Consider the following 12,455-nt stretch of genomic DNA (forward strand, 5'->3'; position numbering starts at 1 on the left):
CCCAACTTGCCCGAAATGTAGTTAGAATCATCTGGGCAAGTGCCTTGCAGGTAAGGAGGTATGCTTTGGGTGTGGTCAGTCTGGTCATAGATTTAAGGATTGTCCTTCTAGACAGGGTCAAGGAGGAAATAATGGTAGAGCTCAGTCTACAACTTCAGCAGTACCAACAGGGCAACTCATCTGGTACAGGTGGCGGACAACGCCAAAACAGGCTTTATGCTATTCAGGCTCGTCAAGATCAGGAAGATTCTCCTGATGTTGTCACTGGTACTTTACGAGTCTTTGATCTTGATGTTTATGCTTTATTAGATCCAGGGGCTACTCTTTCTTTTGTAACTCCTTATATAGCAGTCCAATTCAGTGTTAGTCCAGAAACTCTCCCAGAACCTTTATCAGTCTCTACTACAGTTGGTGACCCTGTTATAGCTAGACGGGTATACATAAATTGCCCTATCACAGTCTCTCAAAAAGTCACCTCAGCAGATCTTGTAGAGTTTGAAAAGGTAGACTTTGATATCATTCTAGGCATGGATTGGTTGCATTCTTATTATGCCTCAGTCAATTGTAGAACTATGATTGTTTGTTTTCAGTTTCCAGATGAACTAATCTTAGAATGGAAGGGTAGTAGCTTAGCGCCTATGGGTTGATTCATTTCTTACCTTAAGGCCAGAAAGATGATCTCTATCATCTAGTTCGGGTTAAGGATTCAAGCTCAGAAACCCCAACTCTTGAGTCAGTTCCTGTGGTTAATGAGTTTCCAGAAGTGTTTCCTGAAGATCTTCCCGGAGTCCCTACCGATAGGGAAATCGACTTTGGAATTGATCTCATTCCAGATACCCAACCTATCTCTATTCCTCCTTACAGAATGGCTCCAGCTGAGCTTAAGGAATTGAAAGAGCAGTTGAAAGACCTTCTAGATAAGAGCTTCATCAGACCTAGTATTTCGCCATGGGGTGCACCAGTGTTGTTCGTAAAGAAGAAAGATGGTTCTCTCAGAAGGTGCATTGACTATAGGGAGTTGAACAAAGTCACAATGAAGAATAAGTATCCCATCCCCAGGATGGATTACTTGTTTGACCAACTTCAGGGTGCTAGTCATTTCTCAAAGATAGACCTCAGATTATGTAATCATCAACTTAAAGACAGAGATAGTGACATATCGAAGACAACCTTCAGAACTCGGTATGGTCATTATGAATTTGTAGTCATGTCATTTGGACTAACCAATGCTCCTGCAACTTTCTTGGATTTGATGAACAGAGTGTTCAAGCAGTACTTGGACTTGTTCGTTATTGTCTTTATTGATGATATCCCCATTTACTCTAGGAATGAGGAAGAACATGCGAGTCATTTGAGAGTTGTTCTGCAAACTCTCAAAGATCGCTAATTATTTGCAAAATTTAATAAGTGTGAGTTTTGGTTACAATTAGTTGCTTTCCTTGGGAATATTGTGTCTAGTGAAGAAATTCAAGTAGATTCCCAGAAGATAGAAGCGGTGAAACAATGGACCAGACCTACCTCTGCTACATATATCAGAAGTTTCTTGGGTCTAGCGAGCTATTACAGACGGTTCGTGAAAGGATTTTCATCCATAGCCTCACCATTGACTAGGTTAACTTAGAAGATGGTCAAGTTTCGATGGTCAGATGATTGTGAGAAAAGATTCATAGAATTGAAAACTAAGTTGACTACAACTCTTGTCTTGACTCTACCAGAGGGTTCAGATGGTTCTATGATCTATTGTGATGCATCCAGGGTCGGCCTAGGTTGTGTGTTGATGCAACGAGGTAAGGTTATATCTTATGCTTCTAGACAACTTAAGGTGCATGAGAAGAATTATTCGACTCATGACCTTGAGCTTGCAGCAGTGGTATTTGCACTCAAGATTTGGAGACACAACTTGTATGGTGTTCATGTAGATGTGTTCACAGACAATAAGAGCCTCCAGTATGTATTCACCCAGAAAGAGTTGAACTTCGCTAGAGAAGGTGGCTGAGTTCCTCAAAGATTATGATATGAGCGTGCATTACCATCCAGGCAAGGCAAATGTAGTAGCAGATTCTCTTATCAGATTATCCATGGGTAGTGTAGCACATGTTGAGGAAGAAAGAAAGGATCTAGAAGGGATGTTCATAGACTTGCTCGCCTAGGAGTTCACCTTATGAGCATATCAGCAGGTGGTGTAACGGTTCAGAATGGGGCAGAATCTTCTTTGGTAGTGGAAGTTAAGGAAAAACAAGACAGTGATCTGATATTACTTGAATTCAAGGGTGCAGTCCATCAAGAGAGAGTTGAGGTATTCTCCCAAGGGGAAGATGGTGTGCTTCGCTATCAAGGTCGATTATGTGTTCCTAATGTGGGCGAGTTGAGACAGTATATTCTTGCAGAAGCCCATAATTCCAAATATTCTATTCATCCAGTTACCACTAAGATGTACCGCAATCTGCGGGAAGTCTAATTGTGGAATGGTATGAAAAGAGATATAGCAGATGTTGTGGCCAAGTGCCCCAATTGCCAATAAGTCAAAGTAGAACATCAGAAACCAGGAGGCATGACTCAAGAGATTGACATTCCTACTTGGAAGTGGGAAGTGATCAACATGGACTTCATCATAGGTTTACCTCGTACTCGCAGACAGCATGACTCAATTTGGGTGATTGTTGATAGGGTTACTAAGTCTTTTAACTTTTGGCGGTCAAGACTACAGATTCGGCGGAGGATTATGCGAAACTTTATATTAATGAGATTGTGAGGTTGCATGGGGTTCCTTTGTCTATCATCTCAGATAGAGGTCCTCACTTTACCTCTCATTTCTGGAAGTCATTTCAGAAAGGTCTTGGTACTCAGGTTAATCTTAGCAAAGCATTTCATCCATAGACGGATGGTTAGGCAAAGTGTACCATTCAGACCTTAGAGGACATGTTGAGAGCTTGTGTGATCGACTTCAAGGGTAGTTGGGATGATCACCTTCCTCTTATTGAGTTCACCTACAACAATAGTTACCATTACAGTATTCAGATGGCCCCTTATGAGGTATTGTATGGGCGTAGATGTAGATCTCCTGTGGGTTGGTTTGAAGTAGGTGAAGCAGCCTTGATAGGGCCAGATTCAGTCAATTATGCTATGGAGAAAGTGCAACTCATCAGAGATAGACTTAAGACAGCCCAGAGTCACCAAAAGTCTTACGTAGATGTAAGGAGAAGGGAACTAGAGTTCTAAGTTGATGATTGGGTTTTCCTGAAAGTGTCAACTATGAAGGGGGTGATGAGGTTTGGCAAGAAAGGGAAGCTCAGTCCCAGATATGTAGGCCCTTACCGGATCTCGAAAAGGTTTGGTGAAGTGGCTTATGAGTTAGAGTTGCTAGTAAATTTGGCAGCAGTGTATCCATTCTTTCACATTTCACTTTTGAAGAAATGTGTGGGTGATCCAACATACGTAGTGCCATTAGAGACTGTGGTTGTGAAAGATAGCCTTTCTTATGAGGATGTACCAGTTGAGATTCTTCATCGTCAAGTTAGAAGGTTGAGAAACAAATAAGTCACTTCAGTCAAGGTTTGGTAGAGGAGTCAGTCCGTAGAGTGAGCTACTTGGGAAGCAAAAGCTGCCATGAAAGCCAAGTATCCTCACCTCTTTTCTTCCGATTCCACTCCAGCTTGAGGTGATAGTTCCTCTTTAGTTTTTAAGTCATTCATGGGTAAATTCAATCTTAGAATCATGTTCCTTCAGTTCATACTTACATTTTCAGTGTATTTACATGTTCTTGGAACTCAGTTCAGTCAGAAATTCAATTCTCAGTGTTTAGTGGTAGGGATTGCAGTCCTCACCCTCCATTTCAACTAGTTTAGTCTTCATTCGAGGACGGATGATCCCAAAGGGGAGATAATGTAACACCCCATATCTGAAACAGACCAAAAATGCAGATTTTGAGAAGTTGCAGGTGCAACCCACGATTGCCATCCACAGACCGTAGGTCAGACCACGGCCCGTGTTGTTCGTCCATGGTTCACCACTGCAACCCCTCCCCAATCCCAGCACAGAAAATTGGCTAAGTCTCGACCCACGGATAGACCCACAGACCGTAGGTCAGACCATGGTCCGTGGATCGAGGCCCCCTTTACCCAGCCTATGACGCAAAAAAAGGCTAACCAACACACACCATCGTTCGATCCATGGTCCGTAGGTCTGACTGTAGGTGAGGGTCAGCACCCAGTTAGAGGAAAATTGTTGATTGGGTCAACTTCAAATAGTCATAACTCTTGCCAAAAAATGAAATTTTGTGTACCATGACCTATGATATGATAGATAATTGAATTCTCTTTCAAACGCCACCGAGTTTGCTAAATTCCAACCTCCGAGTTAAAAGTTATGCTTGTTTTAGTCAAGCCCTGTCGGGCAATCTTGACCTACGACTCCAATTTATGGACCGTAGATTGACCTACGGCCCGTAGGTCCCGTCCGTCGATCACTCCGAGAACAGCTAAGTCAGGTGTCTTTTGGTCTTTTTCTATTTCATTGGACCGCTAGGCTACGTCATTTAGACCCTAAATTATGAGGTTTTAGTAAGTTTAAGCCTAAAAACATAACTAGAACTTACCTAAGTCAAATCACTAATCAAAACTTAGAAAAATTAGAGCGTAAGAGGAGAAGAGAAGTCAAGAACCTTAGTTCAAGAATGCAACAAGGTTCCATCAGTTCCAACCCCGAAATCTAAAGATTGTTCCGTGGAATTCGTCACCAGGTATGTGGGATTTCACTAGTGGGTTGCTTTCACCCATTAAGTCCCTAGTTTTTAGTCAGTTGTTTGATTCCCTTATTATGATTAGACCTAGGGTTTCTTGAATGTTAGAATTGTTGGGTTCCTAGTTGTTAGAAAGATCCAAATCAGATTAGTACGCTAAAAATTCAGTTTAATGCATGAATTCCAAAATCCTAGCTATGTATTTCTTTACCTCTTGAATTACACATGCTAGGTCAGATATTTTAGTTATTCAGTTATACATGCCTCAGTTAGTAATGCATCAATATCAGTTTAATTTTACATTCTCAGTCTGCATGTTCAGTTTGAGCTATCCAGTAACTTACAGAAATTCAGTCATAAGGTGTTAATTACTTAATCCATTGGGAGTAGCATAATACCGAGTTGGACTAGGGTTCAGCGTACCCATAAAGTCCCAGAACTACTAGCCATGTAGGTTGTAAGTCCCCTCTGTGGGCATAATTTCAGTGATCATGCCAGTATGCCTCTATACTTCTGGCAGGGTATTTTGGGTCCTCTTGATGGGGCGTATACATCGAACTCCACATTTAGCTCTTGTGGTTTTATTATCGGTTATTAGTAGCTCCCACAATTCAGTTATATTCTATTGCATTGACCATTTATCAGTATATCCAGTATTCAGTTTCAGCATGTTATAAATTGGTCACTGCATTCAGTATCTATATCATTGCTTATTTGCTTTGTTCAGTTATATGTTATTTCAGCGATATTCTATCATGCATGCTCAGTACCTTTCAAGTACTTACTCATACTTTGCGCTACATCTTCTCATGATGTAGGTCCAGGTTCTCAACATTCAAATCACACTTAGATCAGTTCCCGATCTCTAGTTCAGCAGAATCAGTGGTGAGTCCTCATTCTCCGAGGACAACAGTCATGAGTTTCTTTTCAGTATTTTTAGTCCTTTAATTTTAGTTTTGCTAGATTTAGTTGGGGCCTTTCCCAGTATTTCTAGTCAGTTGGAGGCTATTTTCAGATATAGTTAGATTGAGCTTAGCATTGAGTTAATATCTTCTTTGTATTAAACTCATCAGTTTTCATATATCTCAGTTATAGTATATGGGTATTCCCCTTCTTTTCATTTTATTTATGATTTAGCTTCCGCATCAATTTATTTTCTTTAGTATGCTCATGATCATGCCAACAGGGTTAGCTTGGGATCACTTCTGGTTCTAGGTCCCGTGTGCACGTCTCGAGGGTAGTCTCGGGGCGTTACACTAGTTCACTTCATTGAGATACCAATTGGAATTGGGAGATACCAATTGGACTCAACTTATACCATAAGCGACAATAGTAGCTAGCGAGCTCCATAAAACTGCTAATTTCCATCACAGTACTTGGTCAAATTTTCAATCCTTAAACGCCTCAACCTTTAACTGACGGTAACCAAACCTTAAATCAATATTAGAGAAAACCGATGCACCTTGCATTTGGTCAAAAAGTTCATCTATCTGAGGCAATGGATAACTGTTCTGAATGGTGACCCTATTCAACTATGAATAGTTTATACACATCCTCTCTTGGTAGTAATGGTGTTACCGCTGTTGTTGCTCTAGCTCGGACCATAGAGTGAAAGAGGAAAGATACCAATTTGGATCACCCAGATATCAATTGGTTTCAAGTAATAGCACGAAGGAGTAGAAAAAAGTGAGGTTTTCCTAAAGTCCTATAGCCTCTCGAAGAAAAGTACGGACGTCATCGTACTGTTCCACAAGACTCTACTATACTCGTTTTGGTACAATGAGATCAACGAACCTAGGGCACTGATACCAACTTTGTCACGACCCAAACCGTCGTGAGTGGCACCCACACTAACACTCCGATGGGAGAACCAAAACTACAGCCCAACTAATTAACTTAAGCAATAAAATACACATTTAAAGCTACGGAAGAAAATTTAAATAACAGTAAAAATGGAGTCCCAATAAACTCCAAAGGTTTAAATAAACTAGCCAAACTAATATGGAAGAACAACCCCTAGAACCTGAAAGTCATTGTAACAAAACTTTACTAACGACAAGTCTAAGAACAAGGGGTACGACCCCGAAACTAAACAAAACCTTAAATAAATAGTTTGATTCCGAAAAGAATGGACTTAAGAAAGAGAGATCCACGGTAGCCTGAAAGAACTGGCTCACCCTTGAATCCGGTCACGCTTAATAGTCATCTAGCTAAGGTCTATCAATAGTCGCCTGAAGATGCCCTGTATTCAACAAAGAAAAAAAAGCTACTCTTGTTAGAATTTATGATTTCGAATTTATTAAAAGAGTGATTAAAATCTCATCTAAGCCACTTCTTCAAAAGAAGCTAATTCCAATGATATTGGAACAGAAATATGCAACAAAGTGTGTCCTCCAATCCAAGATGAGGAGATGATCTTTTATTAGACATAAAGGAGATTATGACAGTTTAGAACATAAAAAATTGAGAAAATTGCATAATTCTCATAAATTAGTTATTAAATATCTTAAAATGTCACAAAAAAGGTGAGACTGTACCTACTAATCCACAACTCCCTATAGACTGTTCCATAAAGGTTTCGCAAAAAAAATCAACTAAAAGTCAAATCACCAAAATATTCATAGGATAACACACAAAAATTGAGAATTTTTTTTGGGTGCTCCGGGTACCAGATCCATGGGCTAATAAATATGAAAAATCAGGAAATTTGGGCGAATATTAAAAAAAGGCTTGTAAATGCGGAAATAGCATTACAAAATGGTGTATGTATACGTGAAGGTTTCCCAACTCATTAAGGATAAATTTTTTAGAAAAAAAATTTAGGTGCTCCAAGCGCCAGATCCATTGGCTAATAAACACGAAAAATCTGGGAATTTGGGTGATTCTTAAAAAAAGGCTTGTAAATGTGGAAATGGACGTTAAAAAATGGTGTGAGTATACATGAAGATTCCCCAACTCATTACAGAGTTCTTCATAAATTGTTTTGAGAAAAAAAATTTGTGCTCTGGGCGCCAGATAATAGACATGAAAAATCGGGGAATTTAAGAGATTCATAAAAAAGGGCTTGTAAATGCGGCAATAGGCATTCACAAATGGTGTGAGTATACATGAAGGTCCCCAACCCATTATAGAGGTCCTCATAAAGTTTTTTGAGAAAAAAATTTGGGGGCTCTGAGCGCCAGATCTATGGGCTAAACACACAAAAAATTGGGGAGTTTGGCAATTCTTTAAAAAGGGCTTTAAAATGCGGAAATGCGCGTTAAAAAATGGTGTGAATATATGTGAAGATTTCCCAACTCATTACGGAGGTCCTCATAATATTTTTTGAGAATTTGTTTTGGTTGTTCCAGGCGCCAGATCCTTAGGCTATTTTAAAAAAAAGGTCTGTAAATTCAGAAATGGGCGTTAAAAAAATGGTATAAGTATATGTGAATGTTCCCCAACTCATTACGGAGGTCCTAATAAAGGTTTTTTGAGAAATTTTTTTTGGGTACTACGGGCGCCAGATCCATGAGATAATACATGAAAAATTGGGGAACTTGGGCGATTCTTAAAAAAGGGGTTGTAAACGCGGAAATGGACGTTAAAAAAATGGTGTGAGTATATGTGAAGGTTCCTCAACTCATTACGGAGGTCCTAATAAAGTTTTTTTGGGAATATTTTTTTTGGGTGCTACGGGCGCCAGATCCATGACATAATACACACGAAAAAATCAGAGAATTTGGGTGAATCTTAAAAAAGGTTTGTAAATGCGAAAATGGGCGTTAAAAAATGGTGTGAGTATACGTGAAGATTCCCCAACTCATTATGTAGTTCCTCATACAGCTTTTTGAAAATAAAAATTTTTGGGTGTTCCGGGCGCCAGATCAATGGGTTAATATACACGAAAAATTGGGCAATTCGGGAGAGTCTTTAAAAAAAGCTTGTAAATGTGGAAATTGGCGTTAAAATGATGTGAGTATACGTGAAGGTTCCCCAACTCATTATAGAGGTCCTCATAAAATTTTTGAGAAATTTTTTTAGGTGCTTCGACCGCCAGATCTATGGGCTAACAGACATGAAAAATTGGAGAATTTGGGCGATTCTTAGAAAAGGGCTTGTAAATGAAAAAATGAGCATTAAAAAATGGTGTGAGTATATGTGAAGGTTCCCCAATTAGGAAGAATATTGGCATGTATGTATTGATTTTGTAAAATGACAAGTACTCCCTCTAACCACTTTTAATTGTCATGTAGCACTTTTCGAAAGTCAATTTGACTAATTTTCGAAGTTAAATTCGATTACATTAATTCGATTTATTGAACAACAAATTTAGATATTCAAAAATTATTCGAAAAGTACTGTAAATTACATTTTTTTGCATATCAATATGATGAAATAAATACATCATAAAATGTTAGTCAAAGTTCTTATAGTTTGAGTCTAAAAAGGAAACCATGAGAATTAAAAGTGGGCAGAGGGAGAATTAAGGAACATCTATTTTTACTGAGTCTGACATGTTAATAGAAACAAAGAAAGTAAATAATCACATGAATTGCATGAATATGATAACAAAACATTGGGTATAACAATTAAAGAAATAAAATTAAACTAGTTATAAAGAGGAAAATGAATCTTGGGAAAGTATATGAAATTTTGAAATTTTAAAATTTTTAACAAAGGAAGTTATGGATGAATTTGAAAAAAAATGGAATATTATTTTTTAAATTAATAAATTCAAGGACTCAATTATTTGTCTTTTGTTATTAAAAGAAATACATTATTTTATATTAATTCAAATTTTACTATTAGATCTTTTTTTATTATTCTAGATCGAAACAGGTTGATATGACCCCTTACCCTACCCACCCCCCTCTTTTTTTACGTCCCCATATTCCTTGGTGTGGCAATGTAGGGCAAAAAATAAAATAGAGGGATACAATTTTTATTACTATTGTGGACTGGTTATTTGTCATCACCGACTTAACTTATGATGTATTTGGAAACCCTAGAACAAACGAGTATTTTACAGAGAGCTGATGCTTATTGTGACCAACGACACTAACCTACGGTACGAGTGTCTACGATCGTCGATAATATAGTAACCCAACTAAGGGTTGGGGTCGTGTCCCAACAGAGTGGTAGTGAAAATAGTAATTAATTAGAATTTCATTCTAACTAGTCGTAGCTAAAGAGATTTGCGAATAAAAACATTGTAAATTTGAGGGGTGACACGAAAGTGTCAAATATCAAAAGGGGTTTTGTCACAAGTAGTAAAAACAACAAAAATAACAAGAAAATCAAGTATGGGGAAAAGTTCTTAGGGTGTGACCACAATACAAGTTGAGATAAATAGTTGGGTACGTGCTTTCGATAAGAAATTTGCAAGATAATAGTGACTAGGATAAGCTTTAGATGGAAATAAGTTCCCTCTCTGGCAACTTACCCCATTTCAAAAGCGTTCCTCTTGGATACCCATTTGTCGCATGAAGGCTAGCCTATGCCTTACCCCACTCAATCTCTCGAGCTGAGTGTTAGGATATGAGACTAGGGCTGAACCTCATGTCCACCCACTCCTTATGCCATCAGTCTAGCGGTCTTGGTTTCGTGGCCTCCCTCTCGGGCTAGCCGAAAACACATGGGTGGATTTGTATTTGCAACTACAAATCCATTAAATTAAATCAGAACCACTAGGTGAAATTACCATTAAAATACATCTAACCTATCAGCAAGCAAGACCCAACAATAATATCAACACATGTTTGCTAAATCACACCCCAAGAATGGGGTTTTTAGCCACACATCAAGGGATCACAAAATACACCTAAAATGATAATGAAATCAAATGGGTATAAAAAATGAAACCTTAATATAAGCAAAGGAAGAAGAATAGAGAAGATCTACTTCCAATTTGGGAAAGATGAATTCCTTTCTTCAAATCTCCCACAAAACCCTCTCCAAACTTCAGAGAAAAATACTAAAACTGATGTTCTAAAAGTGAAAATTAACAATAATGTTCGGACCCCTTAAAACTAATAAAGAGCTAGTATTTATAGTTTCAGAATGCTCTGGAGGATCCTTTGGCGAGGTTAGTGGGAATCGCCGATCGACTCGGCGATTCGCTGATCCTCTGGTTCATCGCCATTATGTGCTTGCCTACAACATCTTTGCATCCTAGACCGTTAGGTCGTATATATCCACTTTGCAGAACTGATCGTCGATACGCCGACTGCTCATTTCATAGCCTTTTTTATCCTCTTCTTTCAGGGCTTCGCTTACTGGAACAAAGGGCAAAGTATGTCCAGTCGGCGATTCGCTAAGTGTGCTTGGCGATGCTCAGGCTTCAGTTTCTTTGTTCTCTTCAGCCTTTTTGTCCCTTTTTGCGCCTAAGTGTCCATGATTCCATTAAATCTTCAAATACCTGAAACTTGAGAGTTTTCATCAGATTTTGAGAGAATATAAGTATTTGAGGACACTATTTCTATTAAAATAAATCCCTAAATGAGTCCAATCTGAGGACTCATCAACACCCCAACTTAAACTTTTGCTTGTCCTCAAGTAAAACTCAAGTTCAGCCTTTCAAATAGGATGTCTCAAATTGTGCTACACAAGACTCAACCATGAACATACACAACAAGACTGAAATTACTCATGCAAAGATCAATTGTGTACTCAAAGATTCAAGTTGTGACACACCATTATCAAAGATTCTCAGACTCGCAATACTTGCTACTAATGCAAGTTCAAGCTCAACAAAAGCATTTGAATGGCATCACACAAATGATGATTCCATAATCACACATAAAGGTCTAATAATTTAAAGCTCAGGAATAAAATGCAATGCTCACACTCAAAAAGAGGAACAAAATGCATGCTTTCACCCATAGGTTTGCCCTTATTTTTCAATCAACCTTCGGTTCGGCTCACCCAAAATCAAAAAGGTCTTTACAAGGCTTGTAATGGGGATGAGTGCAAAGGTATGGTCATTTCGGCTCAATGACTTTTTCCTCATGAGATGTGATATTCTCAAGGCATCCCCTTCTTTTCCTTTATCAATTCTTTTTCTAGTGTTTCTAAGTCATCTTTTTATTCACCTCCATGGATTGCTTGGAAACCCAATTTCTTTTGTACCTTTATTCCACAACTTTTATTTTTCATTCTTTTCTTCTTCTTTTTTTTCTTTCTTTTTTTATATGGAGGTTTTCCATTTTTCCGCAACACCATGGGTTAAGGGAGACTTTTCTTGCACTTCTTTACTTCTCCTTTTCCTTTTTCACTACAACCCCAATTTAGGCTTTTGGCCTAAGTTGGCTATTCACTAAACCACAAATCAAGAGGATTATATGTATTGGATCAAGTAAAGTATAGGGTTCATCAAGGTTCTTTCAAAGAAAGGTAAGGCTCAAAGGGTGTTCAAGAGAGTTTCACACGCTCACAGGTAGGCCACAGAAGAGGTGTATGTCAAATTGGCTCACACTCTTTAAAAGTTGCCTAAGATCATCTCAAGAGCACACCTTACTAAATCAATCAGACTAACGGGGCAAATTATAGGTTTATTTATGCAAGGTTCAAAGCAAGATCATTACACAAGGCATTGACACTTAAGTCAAACAAGTATACACACATTCGCTAGTGTGTAACTGTCACGCCCTGAGCAAACACCCTGGTCGTGGCCAGCACTCGGAGACCATCGCTGGCCCCAAGCGGACCCTTGGCCTGTCTTACTTAACTCAGAGGA

This window comes from Solanum verrucosum, unplaced genomic scaffold, assembly GCF_900185275.1.
Source record: "Solanum verrucosum unplaced genomic scaffold, falcon-dt-bn FXZP01000139.1, whole genome shotgun sequence".
Lineage (NCBI taxonomy): Eukaryota > Viridiplantae > Streptophyta > Magnoliopsida > Solanales > Solanaceae > Solanum > Solanum verrucosum.